Raw genomic sequence first — 9,614 nt, forward strand, 5'->3', positions numbered from 1 at the left:
ACTACAGTGATTTAGAGCCCAAGAAAATAAAATCTGCCACTGTTTCCATTATTTCCTATTCCATTTTCCGTGAAGTAATGGGACCAGATGCCACGATTTTTGTTTTTTGACTGTTGAAATTTAAGCCAGCTTTTTCTTCTTTTTTTTTAATTTAAATTTATTTATTTTAATTGGAGGCTAATTACTTTACAATATTGTATTGGTTTTGCCATACATCAACAGGAATCTGCCATGGGTGTATACATGTTCCCCATCCTGAACCCCTCTCCCACCTCCCTCCCCATACCATACCTCTGGGTCATCCCAGTGCACCAGCCCCAAGCATCCTGTATCCTGCATCGAACCTGGACTGGCAATTAGTTTCTTAGATGATACTATACATGTTTCAATGCCTTTCTCCCAAATCATCCCACCCTCTCCCACAGAGTCCAAAAGACTGTTGTATACATCTGTGTCTCTTTTTAAGCCAGCTTTTTCATTCTCCTTTTTCACCTTCATCAAGAGGCTCTTTAGTGCCTCTTATCTTTCTACCTTAAGAGTGGTATCATCTGCATATTTAAGGTCATTGATATTTCTCCAAGCAATTTTTTATATGTGTGTAGCATAATTTTATTAAAATATGAAAAGGCACAGAGAATACTTCTGACACACACATCAGAAGGTGGACGGAGAGTGCCCCCCTCACTAGTGTTAGCAAGGGAGTTATATACTTTTTAATTAGTTATTACAATAAATCAAAAGAATGTCTTGAGGTTGTAAAGATCTTACTAGACCGTCTCCGATAATTTACATTTTAAGATAACAGGATTAGCCAAAAGGTTTTCAGGAAGGAGAAACTGTCCTCAAGCAGGATACATTGTTGTTATATAATCCTTCAGTTCAGTTCACTTGCTTAGTCCTGTCCGACTCTTTCCAACCCCATGAATCACAGCATGCCAGGCCTCCCTGTCCATCACCAACTCCCGGAGTTCACTCAAACTCATGTCCATCGAGTAGGTGATGCCATCCAGCCATCTCATCCTCTGTCATCCCCTTCTCCTCCCCACAATCCTCCCAGCATCAAGGTCTTTTCCAATGAGTCAACTCTTCACATGAGGTGGCCAAAGTATCGGAGTTGCAGCCTCAGCATCAGTCCTTCCAATGAACACCCAGGACTGATCTCCTTTAGGATGGACTGGTTGGATCTCCTTGCAATCCAAGGGACTCAAGAGTCTTCCCCAACACCACAGTTCAAAAGCATCAATTCTTCAGCGCTCAGCTTTCTTCACTGTCCAACTCTCACATCCATACATGACCACAGGAAAAACCATAGCCTTGACTAGACGGACCTTTGTTGGCAAAGTAATATCAATATATTATCTAGGTTGGTCATGACTTTCCTTCCAAGAAGTAAGCATCTTTTTTTTTTTTTGCAGAGGATATTATTTTTTTTTAACTTAAATTTATTTATTTTAATTTCATGGCTGCAATCACCATCTGCAGTGATTTTGGAGCCCAAAACAATAAAGTCTGACACTGTTTCCACTGTTTCCTCATCTATTTCCCATGAAGTGATGGGACCAGATGCCATGATCTAGTGCAGAGTTTAAACTGAGTTGTTTGTTGTGTAATCATCAGTTCTGGGCTTAAAGAAAAAAAGTTATATGTGACTAAGACTAAGGAATGTAGAAGGAAAAAAAGATCCTCCTCCTTGAGAATTCCAGACCCCTATCTCTACTTCGAGAGCCTCAGACCCCTTCTCCTCAGGAACCCTGGACTTCTTATCAACCTGCCTAGGAATTGATTCTCTCATTCCCTCTTTTCTTTTAGGAAAGAAAGGGAAAGGAGCGTCATTTTCATTCCATAACTACTTCCCGCTGTTGAGGGGCATGGTCCCTAAATTGTTGAGGCAACATATTCTCCTAACCCTCATGCTGAGGCTTTCTGATCCAGGGGCCCCAAGTAATTGGAGGAGGTTGTGGCGCTGGTAGGAGCCTGGACAGCCATTTGTAACTTAAAAGCTTTCAAACGGTTAGATACAAACCCAGTTACACAGTTACAGATGCAGGAAGCAAACAGTAAAAACAGAACAATTAGAATTATGATCATAAGACAGTTTTCCACCATGAGGAGCTAGTTACTGTTTCCCAAGTGAGGTGACTGAGGCTTTAGGAGAATCCATAGGCTGAATCTTCTTGTTCATGTGTTTAGTAAAGTGAATAACATTAGTACTCATATCTGGTATATATGTACAACATTTTGTATGAATAATGGCACAAGTTCCTTCTGGTGCAGCCATTAGAATATCTTAAGGCCAATCTGTTTTGTAAAACCACCTTCTAATTTAGTATTTGTTCAGTATTAAGGGCTGAAAGAGAAGTCAATGGCACCCCACTCCAGTACTCTTGCCTGGAAAATCCCATGGACAGAGGAGCGTGGTAGGCTGCAGTCCATGGGGTCGCTACTAGTTGGACACAACTGAGCGACTTCACTTTCACTTTTCACTTTCATGCATTGGAGAAGGAAATGGCAACCCACTTCAGTATTCTTGCCTGGAGAATCCCAGGGATGGGGGAGCCTGCTGGGCTGCCGTCTATGGGGTCGCACAGAGTCGGACATGACTGAAACGACTTAGCAGCAGTAGCAGCAGCAAGGGCTGAAAGTTAGAGCATCAACTGATAGCATAATACATCATCTGTAGTTTCCATAGAGGGAACAAATATTGTAGCCAGATAATCATACCAGTGAAATACAGATCTTACCCAACAAGTTTTAAGGTGTGGCAGGTTGGGAGGCTTCTCTGGAAGTTCTGAAAATATGAAGCTATGAGGAAAAGTTAGACCTAGGGTGCACATCTTCCTATCCAGCCAGGGGGAAACCACACCCATAGGTAAGAACCACATATCCAGTAGGTCCCATTTGGAGCAAACCAGCGTGACTGAGGGATCCAGTCCCAGTCAGTTCCTGGCCAGGCAAAAGGAGGACCTAAACTGGGATTGGAAAACACAGGAATGTATTGTATATGTCATGAGGCAAAAATCCCACTTGTTTCCAATCATAATTAAGTTGTCAGCTAACTACTGGTGATGGCTCTATTTTTTCCCAGCCTATAGGAGCATTAAATAGTAGGCATCCCTTTTTAGGAGTTAGCCGAATGACTTCATCCCATGTTTGATAAACATCAGGTAGAAAAACACCAGATCTAGACCCATTTACCTTCTTATATGCAGCAAAATAGTCATTAAACCAAGTTAAAACATAATCAAAATTAAAAGTTACATTATGTCCATAGTTATACCAGTCCATCTTGGGATCGTCAGATGTCATCAGATCAAGAAGAGGCATCACATATGATTGTTGTTGGTGAAAGTATTCTGAGAGTTGAAGAAAGTCCTTTCCTTGAAGTGGAGAAATCCACCAAGAGAAGTCTTCAGTTGATGAGGAGGGGAATGCTCCGCAGACCCAGCAATTAGACCGATTGTGGAATGGGCAGGAAGGTGCTGTCTTGAGGGTCAAACGGCAGGCTCAGGACTTTTGGAGTCAGCAGAAGCAAGCCCACCCAGATTCTCAGGCCCATCTCAGTTCCTGGCTCAAACAGTGGCCTGTTTGACGCAAAGGCTGGGTCAGGGGTTAATCTCCTGGTAATGTCTGTTGAAAAGCTAAAAACTGAGTCACATAGTTAATTTTAAGGCGTCAGGATCTATGACAATTTCTATGCACAGAAACAGTCTGTCATAGAGACAGTCCCTTCTACTTAGGAGCAGTTTGAGCCCTCATTAAACCTATGGATAAAATTTTAAACCAACTGCCTTGTGTTTCCTGAGTTAGCTTACGCAGATGTCTCTTAATAATGTCATTACCTTTTTTCTACCTTTCCCAAAAGTTGGGGTCTCCAGGAACAGTGTAAGTGATATTCTATTCCTAGAGCTTTCAACAACCCTTGAGTTACAGCAGCTTTAAAGGTGCAGCGTTGTTGCTCTGTCCCAAAGAAAGGCACTGCCAAAGAATGCTCAAACTACTGCACAGTTGCACTCATCTCACACGATAGTAAAGTAATGCTAAAAATTCTCCAAGCCAGGCTTCAAAAATGCATGAACTGTGAACTTCCAGAAGTTCAAGCTGGATTTAGAAAAGACAGAGGAACCAGAGATCAAATTGCCAGCATCCACTGGATCATGGAAAAAGCAAGAGAGTTCCAAAAACACATATATTTCTGCTTTACTGACTATACCAAAGCCTTTGACTGTGTGGATCACCACAAACTGTGGAAAATTCTGAAAGAGATGGGAATACCAGACCACCTGACCTGCCTCTTGAGAAATCTGTATGTAGGTCAGGAAACAACAGTTAGAACTGGACATGGAACAACAGACTGGTTCCAAATAGGAAAAGGAGTACTTTTAGGCTGTATATTGTCACCCTGCTTATTCAACTTATATGCAGAGTACATCATGAGAAACGCTGGGCTGGAAGAAGCACAAGCTGGAATCAAGATTGGTGGGAGAAATATCAATAATCTCAGATATGCAAATGAAATCACCCTTATGGCAGAAAGTGAGGAATCAAAGAGCCTCTTGATGAAAGTTCAGTTCAGTTCAGTTCAGTCGCTCAGTCGTGTCCAACTCTTTGCAACCCCATGAACCACAGCACGCCAGGCTTCCCTGTCCACCACCAACTCCTGGAGCCCACCCAAACCCATGTCCATTGAGTTGGTGTTGCCAACCAACCATCTCATCCTCTGTTGGCCCCTTCTCTACCTGCCCTCAATCTTTCCTAGCATCAGGGTCTTCTCAAATAAGTCAGCTTTTCACATAAGGTGGCCAAGTATTGGAGTTTCAGCTTCAACATCAGTCCTACCAATGAACACCCAGGATTGATTTCCTTTAGGATGGACTGGTTGGATCTCCTTGCAGTCCAAGGGACTCTCAAGAGTCTTCTCCAACACCACAGTTCAAAAGCATCAATTCTTTGGCACTCAGCTTTCTTTATAGTCCCACTCTCATATCCATACATGACCACTGGAAAAACCATAGCCTTGACTAGATGGACGTTTGTTGACAAAGTAATGTCTCTGCTTTTTAATATGCTGTCTAGGTTGGTCATAACTTTCCTTCTAAGGAGTAAGCGTCTTTTAATTTCATGGCTGCAAAGTGAAAGAGGAGAGTTAAAAAGTTGGCTTAGAGCCCACCACTCAGAAAACTAAGTTCATGGCATCCAGTCCCATCATTTCATGGCAAATAGATGGGGAAACAGTGACAGACTTTATTTTGGGGGGCTCCAAAATCACTGCAGATGGTGACTGCAGACATGAAATTAAAAGATGTTTAACTCCTTGGAGTTATGACCAAAAGTTACGACCAATCTATACAGCATTTTAAAAAGCAGAGACATTCTTTTGCCAACAAAGGTCCATCTAGTCAAAGCTATGGATTTTCCAGTAATCATGTATGGATGTGAGAGTTGGAGTATAAAGAAAGCTGAGCGCCAAAGAATTGATGGTTTTGAACTGTGGTGTTGGAGAAGACTCTTGAGAGTCCCTTGGACTGCAAGGAGAGCCAACCAGTCCATCCTAAAGGAAATCAGTCCTGAATATTCTTTGGAAGGACTGATGGAGCTGAAACTCCGGTACTTTGGCCACCTGATGCAAAGAACTGACTCATTTGAATTTCAAGACCCTGATGCTGGGAAAGATTGAAGGCAGGAGGAGAAGGGGCCAACAGAGGATGAGATGGTTGGATGGCATCACCAACTCAATGGACATGAATTTGAGTAAACTCCAGGAGTTGGTGATGGACAGGGAGGCCTGGTGTGCTGCAGTCCATGGGGTCGCAGAGAGTCGGACACATCTGAGCGACTGAACTGACTGTTACTCTGAACTTTAGAGTTTAAGATCCCACTTACATCATGAGAAGTCAGTACAGTAAGATTTTGCCTGTTCATTAACCTCCAGCTTTAGTGAATACCGCTTTTGATGTGAAAATAGGTGAGGGTCATTGAGCTTGATAAAGATAGAAACAGCATTTTGTGTTCAACCCACAGTTTTTCCATCAGTCCACACTCTAGGATTTACAGTTTGTTCCATTAAAAAGAGCTGGTTCCATATTCATGAAAACAGAGGCCTGGACCTTGTTCAGTATATCCATCCCCAGAGGGGTGAGGGAGACTCTGGCATGATTAGAAACTCGTGAGAAAGCACAAGAGTCCCAGTTGCCACTTAAAGGATGACTGACATAATAATGTTTGGCTCATCAGACAGTCCCATTACAGTAGTGGATCAGGAGGAAGGAAGGCCAGGGGCTTCCGTGAGCACTGAGAAAGTTGCCCCAGTGTCCAAAAGAAATCGACTGATTGACCACCCCCCCGCCCCCCACACACACAGTTATAAATACCCAGGGTTCTTCGGTGTAATTAGGACGGGAGCTTAAGTGGGGATCCCCCGGCACCTTCAGTCCAGATTGTCTTGAGAGTCCGACCCCTGGGGCCTACACCTTGGAGGGCAGTCTCTTCCCCAGTATGGTCCTTTGCAGACCAGACCTGGAGCCGGGGACAGCTTAGATGCCTGAGGGCAATCCCGCTTGAGATGCCCCTCCTTTCCACAGTAATAACCAGTCCATCCCTTTTCACCTGGGTTCCTCTGGGCATTTTTTCCTCAGGCTGTTTCATAGCAGATCTAACTGCCATGGCTGGGGCTTCAGTCTGTTGCCTGGTTCTTTTTTGCTTCTTATTTTCCTCTTTATATTCTTTACCATAATATATCATCTGAGCCAGCTGTAACAGTTTTTCTAAAGATTGATTTGGTCCAAATGCCTGTTTTTTAAAAAAACTTAACGGCAGGTATCTGGAGCTGAATGAGTGAGAAATCTGTCTTTTAAGATCATTCCTCCTGCACTTTCAAGATTGACGTCAGTAAAGTTGTGGAGCGCCTCCCATAGTCTAGACTAGGAGTTTATCAGGAGTTTCCTTCTCTCCCTGTTCTATGTCAGCAAACTTAGCATAGTTTAAAGTCTTAGCATGTGCTCGCTTGAGTCCTTCATGAATACATCTGACAAAGTGGCTCTGTTATAGGAACTGCTTGACTCCTAGTAGGAAGGAGGGCTATTTCATGTTCCCTCTTTCCCCTTGTCTCACATTCAAGCCATTCATCTCCAAAAGTAGTCACTTCCCCCAAAACTAGAGTCAAGAGTCAGCGTCTGTCCCAAGACATACATTACATCTCTCCAAGTAAGCTCATAAAGTAAATTTAGTCCCATAAAGGCTTCTATGTACTTTTTGGATCCTCTCAATAATCTCGACCGCAATTGGTACTGTTTGAATTTCTATTGAGACAGAGGCAACCCCTCCTGGAAGGGTGCCCTGACTCTCAACCTGTTCAGTTGGGAGTGCTGGATACAGTGGCAAGGTAAGAGAACAGGAGGCAGCTGAAGATTTCACACCCAAATCTGCACCCTTAGGACACAAGTCCGGCATGTCTCACAGAGAGATAAAGAGCAACACATATGGGACTTCTACCCATTTCTCTTGTTTCCTACAGAACCGGTCTAGTTGTAAAACAGTAATAATTGAGATCCTTTGACAGGTCAGCATTCCTTGTCTTCCAAAGGATACTGTGGCCATTCGGTATCACAGAAGATCAGGCATGTCTCTTTAAATTCTGGGGATCAAACTTGTCCCAGCTTTTTAAAAAAATACATTTTAAAGGAGTGGTTCTGGAATGGCTAGCTCCCATCTGTAAGAGAAAAGAAGCGGCATCCACAGCCATGGCTTTCTTCCACCAGAAGCATCCTTCCCTGCTCTAGATGGGAATGTATACAAGACTCTCCACTGAAGCTTTCCTTCCCTGGTCAGACTTAGTCTGTCCCTTACCAATGCAGGTGTCTTACTTGTCCCTCCTAGTTCTACCACCGAGGTGGGGTGGAGATGATGGCATCCCAGACTCTTAGTTCCACACCACCAAGACCTTTGTTTGATTTGCCCTTTTCTCTGATGCCACCCAGAGTGTAACAGAGTAGCTTTCCCGGAATGTTTCCCAAGCTAGTACTACTAGGGAAAGCATCCATCTTACATGTGCCCATGCCCATTCCCGAGTACAGTCCTGACCTCAATAGAAGCAGTGAGTCATTGCCACATCGGTATAGCAAAAGAGGTGGTGAAGGATTGGCTAGTGAGGGGAAAGTGATGTTTTTTTGTCCTCGAGCTACTAGAATCAATCTTTCCAGTTCATTTCCACAGGTTCCACAAAAGAATACCTAAGGAGTTGAGACAAAAGCCAGCAGAGAGCCTCCTATGGTCCACTAAGAGCTAGTGCTACCAAAGGAAGAAAAGCCCACTGTATTTCCAATCTTAATAGATCCTGCAATTCCCAATCTGTGTCCTCAAAAACCTCATGGTCACCATCAGTGCTTCTATCAATATAGAGAGGAGGCACAGCCATGACGAAAGACTCCCTTTCAGATCCCTGGCCCCCGGGGCAGGCAGCCAAGCCAGTAACCTCTAGACTGAGAGACGATCTAGAGCTAGAGTTCCACCTCGTTCCATACATGCTCCTAGTTCCTTTCTGGCAAGGATTGCCTAGTCTAGCAAGGCTAAGCTCTTCCATCAGTTCAGTTCAGTTCAGTCGCTCAGTCGTGTCCAACTGTTTGCAACCCCATGGACTGCAGCACGCCAGGCCTCCCTGTCCACCACCAACTCCTGGAGTTTACTCAAACTCATGTCCATTGAGTCGGTGATGCCATCCAGCCATCTCATCCTCTGTTGGCCCCTTCTCCTCCTGCCTTCAATCTTTCCCAGCATCAAGGTCTTTTCAAATGAGTCAGTTCTTTGCATCAGGTGGCCAAAGTATTGGAGTTTCAGCTTCAACATCAATCCTTCCAATGAACACCCAGGACTGATCTCCTTTAGTATGAACTGGTTGGATCTTCTTGCAGTCCAAGGGACTCTCAAGAGACTTATCCAACATCACAGTTCAAAAGCATCAATTCTTTGGCACGTAGCTTTCTTTGTAGTCCAACTCTAACATCCATACATGATTACTGGAAAAACCATAGTCTTGACTAGATGGACCTTTGTTGGCAAAGTAATGTCTCTGCTTTTGAATGTGCTGTCTAGGTTGATCATAACTTTCCTTCCAAGGAGTAAGCATCTTTTAATTTCATGGCTGCAATCACCATCTGCAGTGATTTTGGAGCCCCCCAAAATAAAGTCAGCCATTGTTTCCACTGTTTCCCCATCTATTTGCCATGAAGTGATGGGACTGGATGCCATGATCTTAGTTTTCTGAATGTTGAGCTTTAAGCCAACGGTTTCACCCTCTTCTTTCACTTTCATCAAGAGCTCTTCTTCACTTTCTGCCATAAGGGTGGTGTCATCTGCATATCTGAGATTATTGATATTTCTCCTGGCAATATTGATTACAGCTTGTGCTTCATCCAGTCCAGCATTTCTCATGATGTACTCTGCATATAAGTTAAATAAGCAGGGTGACAATATGCAGCCTTGATGTTCTCCTTTTCCTATTTGGAACCAGTCTGTTGTTCCATGTCCAGTTCTAACTGTTGCTTTCTCACCTGCATACAGATTTCTCAAGAGGCAGGTCAGGTGGTCTGGTATTCCCATCTCTTTAATTTCCCTGTCTCCCA

Source organism: Ovis canadensis, chromosome 2, assembly GCF_042477335.2.
Source record: "Ovis canadensis isolate MfBH-ARS-UI-01 breed Bighorn chromosome 2, ARS-UI_OviCan_v2, whole genome shotgun sequence".
Lineage (NCBI taxonomy): Eukaryota > Metazoa > Chordata > Mammalia > Artiodactyla > Bovidae > Ovis > Ovis canadensis.